Source organism: Nuphar pumila, chromosome 7 (assembly GCF_984573655.1).
Source record: "Nuphar pumila chromosome 7, dmNupPumi1.hap1.1, whole genome shotgun sequence".
Classification (NCBI taxonomy): domain Eukaryota; kingdom Viridiplantae; phylum Streptophyta; class Magnoliopsida; order Nymphaeales; family Nymphaeaceae; genus Nuphar; species Nuphar pumila.
The window spans coordinates 45,435,654-45,451,416 of NC_143255.1; the positions used below are offsets into that span (position 1 = coordinate 45,435,654).

Genomic DNA, 15,763 nt, shown 5'->3' on the forward strand with positions numbered 1-15,763 from the left:
AATTCACATGTCACTCGAGGTCTGTACCACCTGCCCTCTCCAAGATAAGCCTGAACTACATTATGCTATATTTTTTCATTAGGTTTTCAACTCATTCAATGTTACTCTGTATATCCAAGTATTTTGCCTATGAAGACAGAAAATCACTTTAAGTTTATGTGTAAGCATGATTCATTTAACAACTTGTATATAAGAACATTTTTAGTACAATGATATTTTTCAATAATAATCACATGCTACACATTTATCAATATATTTTAAGACAAAAATTTCTACAAACCTTAACCCTAGCCTGAGTAAAATAGTTTATTTCATAATCAATAAATTCAGACATTTTAATTCAAATCTTAGAGGGTTTCATTAAACCTTAATCTCATTATTGAAAATAAAATCTTTATAACAATCATTCAAAACATACTAACCTGGATAAATGCATGTAAATAAGATTTCATGTATATAAACATGGTTCAAAACATATGAACAGAGATCAGGGTATGCAAATGCTTACATAATTTACATTTACAATTCTAATACAAGTATCCAGAATATACTTAATATTTTAAATCACAAGTTTTTGGTACAATAGTTTATCTTGATTTTTGATAGAATGATAGAGAATAAAATAAAACACTCGTGCTTTAATTTAATTTGATAAAATTTATTATATTAGATAATATTTTTATATTGAATTTTGGGCAGCATTTGCCCTATAAAATTTTGGGTAGCGTTTACGATGGTTTGGACATATTCGGCGAAGGCCTAATGATGCTCCAGTTAGAAGGATGGAGAAATGAGAAAATATATTAGTTAAAAGAGGTCGGAGTAGGCCTAGGAAGACATGGATGGAGATGATAGGAAAGGATATGAATGCTTTAAACCTCACCGAGGAGATGGCATTGAATAGAAATAATTGGAGGAGAAGGATTCATGTAGAAGACCCAGAATGATTTTCTTTTTTGGTTCATATCACCGACCCCAATTGTTTTGGGATGAAGGCGTAGTTGTTATTGTCTTTTTAAGGAATTATTATGAATCTAAAAATTATTTAAAAATAATCTTTAAAAATTTTATACAAATTTTCACATAGTTTCTTTTGTAATAACTTAAATGTTCGAAAAAGGGTTCAAACTCGAATTCGAGTTGTAAAAAATCGAACATGACTTTACGTCACAAATACTTTTATAAAGGTTTTTCAAAAAAATTGATTAAGGTATTTAAAAAGGTTTTCAAAATTTTTTGACAGAATTTCCTTTATAAATTTTTTTTTGAAATAATTATGAACATTTTGACATAGTTTTAACTAAATAAAGTCAATTTTTTTGAAATATCTAGAAATTTTTTGCCAGAATTTTGATTGAAATAATTCAAAATCTTAGAAATTATTTAGATAAATTGGCCAGAACTACTGTTATAAAAACTTTATTTTTCGAAAATTTTAAAAAAAAAAATTGTCAGAACTACTGCTATAATAGTTCTGAATATTTAGAATTATTGAGAAAAAATTTAACTGAACCTCTCTTGCGTAGAGGTTGGGGAGGATTGAAGTTTAGCAAAATTGCCAAAATTTAATTCTAGAGAGAGAAGTCATAGGGTTCATAGGAAGAATAGGAGGTCCTACAATTATGAATTTGAATCCAGAAAAAGAATTTGGGTACTAACATGATTTAGAGAATTTGGGCAGCACTTTCGTGATCCAAATTTGATTTTTTTGCTAAATTTAGTAGAACTCTTACAGGCGACACTCCCGGGACTGAATCTAACTCGTCGGAGCTCCTACGAAGGAACCCATCTCGTTTGAGGAGAGAGGAAAGAGGCTAGAAGGGGTTTGTTAGAAAAAAATTAAAATCTGACGAAAGTTTAGGCTTAAAATCTAGAGAGAAAAAAACTAAAGGTTAGAGAGTGAAAGTAGGAGAGAGAGAACTTAGAGAGAGAAGAGGTTCAAAACTTGGGGAGAGAGAGTGGGTGAGGGGGTATTTATAGGGGAGAGAAGTGGTGCCCCCCTTGTGGGCCCCATCAAAGGGTTTGTTAAAAAAAAACTAAAATTTGATGAAGGTTTAGGCCTAAAATCTAGAGAGAAAAGACTGAAGGTTAGAGAGAGAAAGTAGGAGAAAGAGAACTTAGAGAGAGAAGAGGTTCAAAACTTGGGCAGAGAGAGAGAGGGTGAGGCAGTATTTATAGGGGAGAGAGGAGGTGCCCCCCTTTGTGGGCCGCACTCAAGTAACAAATGTCACTTGGGTTGAATAAAAAATAAATTTTTTTATATGACACTTGTCAATTTTTATTAATTTAATATTTTTTTTCTAACATTTGTTAGGAGGAGAAAAGGGTTGGGTGTCACCTCCTCACTTTGAAGTGACACATGTCAGCTCATGGTTTTTGAAAAACCATGGCTTCCCATGGTTTTGGGCCAATGGTTTTTCAAAACCATGGTCTCTTAAATAAAATAATATAAAATATTATATTTTATTTAATTTTCTATTTTTTTATACTCAAACTACCCTTGATCAAATCCCATCTTTCAAAAATGCTATATGGGAATTTTAAAGTTACTTTATTACCCCTCTATAGTTTAAGAAATCGTTGGGCCTGCCATTGAGGGTGATAAATTACCGTTTTACCCCTAATAATTTTATCAATTCCCTGAATATGTCTCTAAAATAAAAATTATTATTTTATCCCTATATAGTTGGAGATTTTATTGAGAGATGCCACTGGATTGGAGAATTATTGTTTTGTCCTTGATAATTTGATTAATTATAAAAATATCCCCGAATTCTGGTTTTTGAGGAATCCTCTACTTAATTTTATCGAGATTTCAAATGTAAGTTCAAGTCTTTATTTTGAACAATAGTTACGTTAGAAATACATGTTTTAAACTATAACTCATATCCAGAATAGATTAGAATAAAATATTTGAATCTTCTTTATAATTTATTAAAATTTTCATGTATTACTTTCTGGATCTGTCTAAAGTCTAAATATGAGTTTAGATAATTTATATCTAAACTGGTTCAAAATTCATCAAAACTTGATTTTTCAGAATTTATTAAACATTTAAATTTCCAGGTATTGCACAACATCCCATCACGGGGTAACACACTAACTGCTCCTACCGCCATTGGAACAAAGCAGGTTATATGTTCCCCCCCCCGAACAGGGCAGTTAGCTACATCTCATGTTCGGGGGTCCCAAAGAGCACCACGTATGTAAGCATGTGTGTCTCGTATCCCCATGTTTGTCAGCATTAATTAGCGTTTGAGTTTGATGCGATTGCAAAGACTTAAGTACCCTCTCCTCCATTGGTGCAAAAAAAAATGACGATTCTTGAAAAGGAGTGATTGTAAAGACTTAAGTGCCCCGAAGATGATTATTTAAGACCCAGTCTCTGCACTGTAGGATTATCTGAGAAATAAATCTCCCCTGGAGGAGGCCATGAACATCAATCCTCTCACTCTCTCTCTCCCTTCTATTTCTCCTTCTATGCACATCCAACAGAAGATCTTACATTGCTCCATCAAGCACCGACTGGCCTGCACATTGACTGTTGTGGAGCCTGATTCAGAGTTTTTACCCTTACAGGAGGAGGGTTTGGGGGTTCATCCCAGCGTGGGTAGCATCATTCAACTAAATGAGTTGTAGATCCTGATTCAGAGTTTTTACCCTTATAGGAGAGGGGTCTGGGGGCTCCTCCCAACGTGGGTAGCATCATTCAACTTGAAGAGTTGTGGAGTCTGATTCAAAGTTTTTACCCTTATAGAAAAGGGAGGTCTTAGGGCTCCTCCCAGTGTGGGTAGCATCATTCAACTTGAAGAGTTGTGGAGTCTGATTCAGAGTTTTTACCCTTACAAAAGGGGGGTATGAGGGCTTCTCTTAGCGTGGGTAGCATCATTTAACTTGATGAGTTGTGGAGTCTGATTCACAGTTTTTACCCTTATAGGAGGAGGGTTTCAGGGCTCCTCCCAATGTGGATAGCATCGTTCAACTTGATTTGTTGTGGAGCCTGATTCAGAGTTTTTGCCCTTACAGGAGAAGGGTTTGGGGGCTCCTCCCGATGGTCATCCGACGAAACAAACTTGAGCCATCAAAAATGTCTGTTTAAACTTTTTATTGTCATCTTCTTCTTCTTCCTTCTCCGTAAAACACTGTAAAAACCCTCTCTCTCTCTAGAGAAGAAATCAAGAGAGGCAAAGAATTCCCCCTGGAGAAGGCCATGAACATCAACCATCTCACTCTCTCTCCCTTCTCTCTCTACTTCTGTGCACATCCAACAAACGATCCTACATTTCTCTATCAAACACCGACTGACCTGCACACTGACTGTAGCATCGTTCAACTTGATGAGTTGTGGAGTGTGATTTAGAGGTTTTGCTCTTACAGAAGAAGGGTTTGGGAGTTCCTTCCAGCGTGGGTAGCATCATTCAACTTGAAGAGTTGTGGAGTCTAATTCAAAGTTTTTACGCATTCATGTTTTAAGGCATTTAGATCTCATGTTTGAACATCCACGCATGTGCAGTTTGCTTTCATCATGTTCAGTTGCTTTCTAGATTATACTTTGAATTCTCGTGCATTTTAGATCTATCGATTTGTATGTAACAAAAGCTCATTTTAATCTGATTTTTTTACTGCAACTTCATGCATATGTCTTCATGCTCTTCACCAAAAACCAGATCATTTTGAGTTTTTTTGACCCACTTTAAAAATCGAGATTCAGAACCTGTTATTTTGCACCGTCAGGATTTTAGCAGAATCAGGACCAACTTGCGAGAGTGATTTCTCCCTAACCAGAGATGATCTTTCCGATCCGTAAAAAAGGTTGTTTTATAAATTGAATCTAGTTTGTTCATACCAAATTTCAGCGATTTCTATAGTGTTTTCATACCAGTTTTGGGTCAAAAACCATAACCCTGTCACCCTGTATCATTTTAACAGCTCAGATTTTGATCTATTTTGTTTGAATTTTATTTCCCTAATGGAAGATCATTTTTCAATTCTGTAAAACGGGTTCTCTTTGTTTATGTGTTTAGTTCATCCATGTAAATTTTCAAAATTTTTCATGGTAAATTATTATTTTATTTTGATTAAATACCAGAACCTTGTATCCAGATTTTATAAATGTTCTGATTTTGGCCCCCATATCATGACTGTTGTAGCACTTCTTTAACAAATCACTATTTGATTGACAATAATCTTCAGCAAACCGTTGTTATGACTTTTTTGGGTCTCTAATGAGTCCTTACTATGATTTGTAGTATTTTTGGGTCTCCAACGAGCCTCACAATGATTTATAGTGTTGTCCGCTCTTTTAACTATGATTTATAGTACTTTGGGGTCTCCAACGAGCCCCACAACGATTTGTAGTGTTTTTCAGTCTTTTAACTATGATTTATAGTGTTTTTGGGTCTCTAACAAGACCCACAGCGATATATATTGTTGTTGGACCTCGCTATAGCGATTTGTAGTGTTTCTCGCTAAACACTACAGCGATTTGTGATACAAATCGCTATCCGAATCAGGACCAACTTGTCAGGGTCATATCTACCTAACCAAAGATCGGATTTCAAATCCATAAAAAGTGGTGTCTTTGTTGTGAAGTCTAGTTTATTCCTGTAAATTTTCAGTGATTTCTATGGTCATTTGATGCCTCATTTGAATCTAAAACCAGACCCCTATCAGTCTGCCTTATTTGAGTGACATAGGTTTTTATTTCATTTTGTAAGAGTCATAATTCCCCAACGGAAGATCATTTTCCAAATCTGTAAAGAGGGTTTTCTTCCTCTATGTGTCTAGTTTATATCTGGAAAGTTTTATAACTTTATATGCTTATTTGATATTTCAAATCTGTTAAAAACAAAGACATGTTATTATTCCCTTTTAACTGAGTGGATGAAAGTTAATTATAACTTGTTGGAGACATGTCTCGGTTTTTAACAGGTTTGAAATATCAAATGAGCATAAAAGTTATAAAACTTTCCAGATATAAACTAGACACATAGAGGAAGAAAATCTTTTTTACGAATTTGGAAAATGATCTTCCGTTGGGGAGATATGACTCTTACAAAATGAAATAAAAACCTATGTCACTCAAATAAGGCAGACTGATAGGGGTCTAATTTTAGATTCAAATGGGGTATCAAATGACCATAGAAATCGCTGAAAATTTACAGGAATAAACTAGTCTTCATAACAAAGATACCACTTTTTCTGGATTTGAAATTCAATCTCTGGTTAGGGAGATATGACCCTGACAAGTTGGTCCTGATTCGGATAATGATTTGTATCACAAATCGCTGTAGTGTTTAGCTAGAAACACTACAAATCGCTATAGCGAGGTTCAACAACACTATAAATCGCTGTGGGTCTCGTTAGAGACCCAAAAACACTATAAATCATAGTTAAAAGACCGAAAAACACTACAAATTGCTGTGGGGCTCGTTGGAGACCCCAAAGCACTATAAATCATAGTTAAAAGACCGGACAACACTATAAATCATTGTGAGGCTCGTTGAAGACCCAAAAATACTACAAATCATAGTAGGGACTCATTAGAGACCCAAAAAAATTATAACAACGGTTTGCTGAAGAATATTGTCAATCAAATAGCGATTTGTTGAAGAAGTGCTACAACAGTCATGATATGGGGGCCAAAATTAGAACATTTATAAAATCTGGATACAAGGTTCTGGTATTTAATCAAAATAAAATAGTAATTTACCATGAAAAATTCTGAAAATTTACAGGGATGAACTAAGCACATAAACAAATAGAACCCGTTTTACAGAATTGAAAAATTATCTTTCATTAGGGAAATAAAATTCAAACAAAACGGATCAAAATCTGAGCCGTTAAAATGATACAGGGTGACAGGGTTATGGTTTTTGACCCAAAACTGGTATGAAAACACTATAGAAATCGCTGAAATTTGGTATAAACAAACTAGATTCAATTTAGAAAACAACCTTTTTTACTGATCGGAAAGATCATCTTTGGTTAGGGAGAAATCACTTCCGCAAGTTGGTCCTGATTCTGCTAAAATCCTGATGGTGCAAAATAACAGGTTCTGAATCTTGATTTTTAAAGTGGGTCAAACAAACTCAGAATGATCTGATTTTTGGTGGAGAGCATAAAGACATATGCATGAAGTTGCAGTAAAAAAATTCAAAATAAAATGAGCTCTGGTTACATACAAATCAATAGATCTAAAATGCACCAGAATTCAAAGTATAATCTAGAAAGCAACTGAACATGATGAAAGCAAACTGCACATGCGTGGATGTTCAAACATGAGATCTAATGCCTTAAAATATGAATGGGTAAAAACTTTGAATCAGACTTCACAACTCTTCAAGTTGAATGATGCTACCCACGCTGGGAGGAGCCCTCAAACCCCCCTCCTGTAAGGGCAAAAACTCTAAATCAGGCTCCACAACTCATCAAGTTGAACGATGCTATAGTCAGTGTGCAAGTCAGTCGGTGTTTGATGAAGAAATGTTGGATCGTTTGTTGGATGTGCACAGAAGTAGAGAGAGAAGGGAGATAGAGTGATATGAGGTTTTACTCCTCTCTTGTAAGGGTAAAAACTCTGAATCAGGATCTACAACTCATTTAGTTGAATGATGCTACCCACGCTAGGAGGAGCCCCCAAACCCTCCTCCTGTAAGGGTAAAAACTCTAAATCATGCTCCACAAGAGTCAATGTGCAGGCCAGTTGGTGCTTGATGGAGCAATGCAGGATCTTCTACTGGATGTGCACAGAAGCAGAAAGAGAATAGAGAGAGAGAGTGAGAGGGTTGATGTTCATGGCCTCCTCCATGGGAGATTTCTTTCTCGGATAATTCTGCAGTGCAAAGACTGGGTCTTAAATAATCATCTTTGAGACACTTAAGTCTTTTCAAGAATCCTCCCTTGATTTCTTCTCTAGAGAGAGAGAGAGGGTTTTACAGTGTTTTACGGAGAAAGAAGAAGAAGACTTTGAAGAGTCAACATCATCCTCGACTTTCTGGATGGAGGACATGTTTGTCCTTTTTTTGAACTGTTTGTTTTTTCTTTTTTGAATGAAGGGCATTTTTGTCATTTTCTCAAACCATCACTTTATGAGAAAAATAGCAAGAAAGGGTACTTAAGTCTTTGCAACAACACCAGAGTCCGATGCAAAGTTATGTCAACATACACAGGAATACGAGCCCCATGTGCTTGTATACGTGATGCTCATTCAAAGCCCCGAACACAGACGTGGGATTCAGTGAATCATCAGGGAGGGGGGGGGGGGACATACACCACCCTCTCTTAGGAGGATAAGTGGTATTCCTTGGAGGTTATTGTTGTACCTTAAGATTGTAAGGTAATTGATTTGACTCCATTATCTTATCCCACGCACAGTGGGATTGACATCCCATATTGCGTGGTGGGATTTGTTTATGTATCAAGTAATTGATCAAATGAACACAAATTAACTGATTTCTCCTCTGATATCGAGTTCTCAAGTTCACAAGGGCTCTGCTTTCTTGGTCAGGGGCCGCCACAGTTTTTCATTTGACATGGGATGACCATGGTTTGAAACTCACGAGAGGTGTTCCCTTGCTGCAAGGTTGAAGTTGGATACACTCTTCAGTGGCAGGCCTGCCAAATTGTAGCTTGGTGATGAGGGGCTCGTCCTTGGCGTAGAAAAAACTGGGTATAGACGAAAGAAAAAAGGCACCAAATTAGGGCAATGGGTCGCGTAGGGCATACCCAATTGCTTTTTCTTTGGAAGGCAAGCTGGGGTTAGTCAGACCCCTGCCAGTTGTACAACTATATCATTGGGATTCGAACTTGCAACGTCCCAACACAAGGTGAAGTGCTCTAGCTGCTCCTACCAGACAAGCGAAACTTGCCTACACAACAAATTGCTGGATTTAAGTTCGGGTTTTGTCGGTTCACCCAAATGGTATTACAAACTCAGATTCAGAAATTTACTTTAACGAAAATAGATATAAAATGCTAGGGTTAGGTCGGGTACACATCAAAAAAGTGAGGACGGGTCAAGTTAGTTACCTGGCAAAAAGTCATAACCCAAACCCAAACCCAACCCGCATATTGCTCAGTTGGGTTCGGGTTGACCCTAATATTATTCAAGAAGTCACATTTCATGTTCATAACCAAGAATTCGGGTTTGGGTCAGGTTGGCTACCCGGTGCAAACCTGACCCATTGACAGCCCTACACCAAATGCTCCAAAAGGACCAAAACTATAATTTATTACTTTTTTTTTTGAAGAAATTTATTCTAGTGATTTGTAACGGTTAAATTGAAGAAGCGGTCAGAGAGAGAGAGAGAGAGAGAGAGAGAGAGAGAGAGAGAGAGAAGTGTTTTTTTTTTTATGAAATTCAATCAATAAAGGCGTAATTATGTACAATAATTGTACAGAGGGCAATGAGGTATCACCCCCAGCAAGGACATAACAGCATAGAGGCAAGTTGTTATGTGGCCCTTTTGCACCAAAAGGGAATCTTCCAAAGTTGAACAGTGTGCTCCTGCTTCATTCATCATACATGTTCAGAATCTTGTGCAAATTGTTCATATCCGCCTTCAGTTTTGTACGTCATAAAGACAAGGCGTTTTGCGACTGTTTTACGTCAATCAGAAAGAATGCTGAAAAAGGGACGTGCAAAGACCTCTATCTAAAACACATTCTGATCAGTTTAGCAGATTTCTTGTCCCTCCTCCAAACTAATCTCTTATTATTCTCCTTAAAGAACTCTTCCAATTTGTGTTGTCTCTAAGTAATCGACAATGTTTTAAATACTAAAGCTGTTTGGGAGCCATGAATCAGAAGTGTGTTGCAGTTTCCCCCAGTGCTCTCATGCTCTCTGCTCTTTTCAAGCAGTGATGTTACCAGAACACTGAGTTGGTAACCCCAAAACCACATTTCACCATCATTAATTTATAAGAGGATGGTTTTTGCAGCTCCATCATAAACACTACATTTTGGCAAAACCATATATTTCCATTTCAAGGCAAGGACCCCAAACATTTACTGCATCAACTCAGTGGCTATGAAGTCGAGCTTCAAGACTATCAAATTGTGCTGGCTTTAAAGTTAAATTGACAAGACCTGGAAAATTCATCTTCTTAAATAATACTCGAAGAGCTAAATCCATTTCAGAAACATCCTCGAAAAAACTAATACATTTTAGTAATCAGTTTTATGTTATACATTATTTTTGGGAAAAATCACACGACAATTCAGTGATTCTTAAAGAAAATCATCACGTTCAGCACTATTAAAAAATCATTTTCCATTAGAGTGTGATCTTTCAGTGGCAAATTTGAAATTTTTTTCATGCCAAAGAACCCTGACATAAAAAATAAAGGATTATAAGAGAAAATGTGACAAGGAGTTTTTTTTTTTTTTTAAAGGCAAGCGGGTTTTGAACCTGCAACGTCCCAACACAAGGTGACGTGCACTAGCTGCTCCTACCAGACAAGCGTGGTGGTGAGAGGGTAAAGAGGAAAGAATGGAAAAGAGATGGGGAGAGAGAGTGGGAGAGGATGGAGAGGCTAATCTGGGTGGTCCAGATGTGTGGAAGGTAGGTTTGACATATATATATATATATATATATATATATATATATATATATATATATATATATATATATATATATATATATATATATATATATATATATATATATATATGGTGCTCCTGGCGCACCTACTCACACCTACTAGAAACCATAGTTGTAGGTTGCAGCTTCTCAACCAGACCTTATAGATGCACTTAGCATAAATTATTTAATAGGAAACACGTTTTGGATCATGTTTTTTGACATAAAAATAAGTCATGAATAAAAAATCTACCTCTGTGCCATAAATACATGATCCAAAACTTTTTTTTCACTAATTATAAATAATGATTGTAGATCATATCTATAGAGTCTGATCGACAAAAAAAAACCGGAAAATTTTAAAAATGTAAAGCTTCTGTTATATATATAGATGTTGACAGTTTGTGTCCAAAGTGTGGTAAAGGCGTCCTTTTGGCTTTAAATAGTCACACTTGTAACTTTTGTTTCTTTCCAATGGCCAACATGCATTTTTTTTTCATGCTTTAAATAATCACTTTTGCAGGATGTGTTTGCCTACGGCCACGGACAAACTGGTCCCACTTAAATTAAACCCCGAAGCTCCAATTTAGTGTCATCTCCTGCCGTGAAAGTTCATGATTGAATAGAGTTTGTTAACATGGGAAAAATCTTTAAGAGCACGTTTGGAAGCCAGAAAAAATCTTATAGAAAAAAAGTTTGCCTATGAGAAGTTTTGATATGTTTTAAAATGAAAAAAAATTGGCTTGCTAGAAAAATGTGTCTTTGTGTGAGAGAGAAAGGTGGGTTGATCACACCCTAGAGCTATAGGTTTGTCAAGCCTAAGCTTTGGGGACTCAGCACAGTCTGGGTGCAAGCTGTGGTCATGCGGGTCTGGTAAGCCCTTTTCCGGGTTGCGCTCAGAGATCGAACATCGTCTTGCTTCTTCTTTCTCTCGCTCTCTTTCCTCCGAGTGTTGCAAGGGTTTTAACTTTGAAGATGTCATGGTCGATCTTTCACAAAACGCTCGCTCTCTCGTCCTCGAGGATTGATTGTCTCAGTTGACTACACTCCATGCATCTCCTCTCTCAGAGTGAGGTAACACGTGAACCTCTTGCTGCCCAAAATTTGATTTAAAGAATCCCTAATTTTATTCCTATAGCTCTGAAAATCGGATTTTCCTTATTGTGGTGGGTGGGAGGAAGATGAAGATAGAGAGAGACCTGAAAATGATGGTGGATGGAAGAAAACTCTTGTTGCCGCTGCCCTTGAAATGAGATGTGTTGTGGGTGATAGCTGCTCTAATGCAAAATTTTGTTTTGATAGAAAAAATTATATTTTTTATTTATTTTTTTTAAATTTTTCTCTTGTTTGGAAGGGTTGAAAAATATGTACTTTTTTCTCAGTTCCAAACGTACCTGGGGCTGATGATATGATTCCCAGAGGAAGGGTCTCATACAATCCAATTTTATACATTAAAAAATGATTTAAGAGGGTAGAAGTGATAGGGATTTCTTGAAGAAGGGACTCTTACCATCCAATTTTACACATGAAAAATGGTTTAAGGGGAGAACAAGTGATTGGGTTTTTTGAGTAATGGAGTCATGCCATTCAGTTAACACAAAAAGGGAATTTAAGAGGGAACACAGAGAGTCTTTTTTGAGAAGTTGGACCATAATTTCCAACAACGTTAATGCTTTCAGTGTGAAGTTCTTAAAGGATCAGGGCCCCCTGTTCCAATCAAACCCCATTCCAAAACTAATTGTTTACAAATTATTATGAAGTGCATGAATAGTTACTACAAGAGTCGATCCCCTCACCACCACCAACATCGTCATCCTCATCCTCATCCTCATCATTAGCGTTGGTACAGAACAAGGCCACATGCGGCGCATGACCCGCTCCAAAGGCCCGAACATGGTCCTTGAGAGATCTCTTGTGCTTGAAGTCAGATCCACAGATGCAGAACCAGAGCTTCCCACAGTTCTTCTCATGGGTACGCCAATCCCCACGTACAGCAAGCTCTTTCCCACACTTGGAGCACGAATAGGACTTGACCCCATGCTTGCGTTTGTAGTGTGTTTGGAGGGTCCGTAAGTCCTTTAGAGGCCTGGACCTTGGGTGGTCTATGTTGTTCTTACAACCTTGTGCACAACAGTAGCAAGGCAGCTTGAGGGACTCCACGGGCTTCATTGAACGCAATGAATCTGGCCCATTTCGAAATTGTGATCCATGGCCCCACATGTGCATCTGAAACCAAAGCAATTGCATTGTTACAGCATGATCAATAACAGTTGGTGAAATTGGGCTTTGGACTGTGGAAATTGCATATCTATAGTCCAGTAGTACAGGGGAATGCAGCCAATTCTAGGAAGTTATCTAGTCTAGTACAATTCTCACATGAGAACACAAACTAGGAACACTAAGGTCCAATTCATCGGTTACTCTTTAGGTCAGTGGTCATATCGAAAGACTGATTGCCTTTTGCCCTTTTTGAGTGAAAGCCTCACCAGGAACTGGGCCACTTGATGGGCCCACACCTCTGCTAGGTAAAACTCGGATTGGGGCACGGACACGCCCAAGCTCTTATGGAGCCCACCAGTTAAAGACACCTGCACACCCAGTGGGAATCAAACTTGAGACGAAGCGGTCAGCACCTTCTCCCTAAGTCCGCCCTACTCAGACAACCCGGGCGGTGTGAAAGACTAATTGCCTAATTATAGGCTAAGTTTTCACATCACGTGGAACTCCACGGGTGCATTTGATCACCTGAGACCTTAGATCTTAGGATTTAAGCTACTGGGATCTAAGAATTTTGTGCTTTCAAAAGGAGAGAGAGAGAGAGGATCATTGGTTCAAGAATCTGAGGTTACTTTTGAATCTTATATTCAAAAATCGATTTCTTCTTTTTTGATGGTTAAGGAAAACCACCTCACTCAATTAGTTAGATCATTGGTGTAAAAACCCTAGGTCCCCTGTGCCCACTAGAAATTAAGTATACCTAGCTTCGGCCTTCAAGTGATGCAAACGCCATGAGTATCGAACTTGTAATGTCCCTTCAGCTTGGTGACTTTAAAGAGTCTCTCCTACCAGATGAGCGGAGCCCTTGTGGGCTCATTTTCAAGGATTTTGAGATCCAATGGTTGCCAAAACCATAAATTTGGTGAATGACAAATTCAGTACAAGATCAGAGATCCATGGTATTCAAAATATACTCTTAATTTCTAGTTATTTCGCGCACATATAAAATTTCACCCGTACTTAGAATAATGGAAGTTAGAAAACTTGGTCATCTCTTATGTGATACCAAGTGATAATTTGGAATCTAGTGGCCCTTTCTTTTTTCTTGTTAACCATTATTAATCAATAGAAAGAGCTACTGCTACTCTTAGCTTTGATTATAGTAGCCTACTGTTAGCTTTCATTCTAGTAGCTCCTTCTAATGATTATTAATGGTTAAACACTACCACCAAACAGAAAAATTAAAGAAAAATAAAAAAATTCTTGTGATCACTGATACCTGCATGTTGTTATAGCGATTGAACGTCTTGCCGCAGACAATACAGGTGAACTGAGTTGGACCAACGAGGATCTCAGCAGGGGAAGGGATCCAGTACTGCCCCTTGGCTAGCTTGCTGGTGCTCCTTTTCCCACTGGTACTGCTAGCGGGGGAGCTGCTGATGTCGGCCGTCGGACCAACATGAAGAGCAATAGTGACACCACTGTCATCGGAGTAGTCTTGTGAGCTAGGAAGATGATGATGTTGATGATGGTTCAATGGTTTGAGTTGGTGGGGAGGTGGGGAAGGTTGGCCAGGAGGGCCAAGTGTGAGCAGCATCCCTAAGTCTTCATTTTCCATAGAGAGACTGGAGTGAGACCACTCTGATTTGGGCATTTCAAGAGATGCAGTGCTGCAATCTTCAGGGCTACTCTATATGGGTAGTGTACTCTTCAGAGAGAGAGAGATAGGGGTTCTCAGGTGGTTCAAAGGGAGTTTTTTACAATGGGAGTTTTGTTAGGTAGAGACTACTTATGTATTTGGTAACTTGGTAAAAGAGAGAGAGAGAGAGAGAGTGAGAGAGTGAGAGAGAGAGAGCAGCAGCAACTGCACGTGCAGTGGATGGGAATATGTTAAGAGGGTTTTTGGCGCGTTAGGGTTGTGGGCAGACAAGACAGCGGCAAATACATCAACAGGCTGCTTGTGCATGGGACCAATTTGCTCTCTCTCATAAAATTCAGAACAAGAGATTGACATCTATGTGCCTGACATCATTTTGCCTCTTTCTCCCCCACCAAAAGACACACAGACCATCATATAATGTGGTAAAAATAACTTTTTCTCTGCTTCAATCATTTTTTTTTTAAAGGCAAGTTGGGTTATAAAATTATATTATTGGGTTTTGAACCTATTGTTAGGAAAGTTTTAAAATATTAATGATTACTGCCAAAAGAGTTTTGAAAAAGTTTAGTCCCATATCTAAGAGAGAAAAGTTTTTTAAGAGGTTTAAATAGAGAGTTTGTTATCTATTTTTTACTTTGGTAAGCCATGATTCTTTAGGTGGATTGCGGACGTTGCTGCACATGAAGCAACGGACGCGCCGTTCGCGCACACGCATGTGCGTGCGCAAGGGCGCTTGAGGCGCAATGTGGCGTTTTGATGGCGCACTTTGCACTTATGAGGTGAAAATATCCGTTTTGCTTTTCGGTTTGAGTTATCTGGCCGTTTGAAAAGCTTTAAGTTGCATGCATATCGAGTTAATGTTGCATTGTGACTGTTGGACGGTTTTGGAGGCCTTTGATTGACAGTCAAAGGTGGGTGACCGTTCAGGTCTTTTTCATCCTATTTTCAAACCGTCAGATTTATGGCCATTAATCTCATTTATCGCAAAACGTTTTGGCCTCTCTAAAAGTCTATAAATATCTTCTATTTTCGTCTTTTGGAAACACAAGAATTTTCCGACTCTCCAAAATCTTCTTCTTCCTTCTTCTCAATTTGGCTTGCAGAGTACAAGTGTGGTAGAGATCATCTGTCCTTGCGAAGCAGTGACTCTCTGGAGGTTCATGCCTAGTTGTATCCTGGGAACTCAGTCGCATCAAACCCCTTTTCGCATATTCGGACTTCCCGGAGTGGGGTGATTGAAGTTCTAAAGATAGCGATCTTAAGAACGTGCCTCTAGGCTTGACATCTCTTTTCTGAAATACTTT

General features: G+C 37.9%; 1 pseudogene; it reads right to left on the reverse strand.

The window, feature by feature from the left end:
- Nucleotides 1-4,055: 4,055 nt before the first annotated feature.
- LOC149832132 (zinc finger protein WIP6 pseudogene) lies at nucleotides 4,056-14,396 on the reverse strand (annotated as a pseudogene).
- Between the last annotated feature and the right edge of the window lie 1,367 nt (nucleotides 14,397-15,763).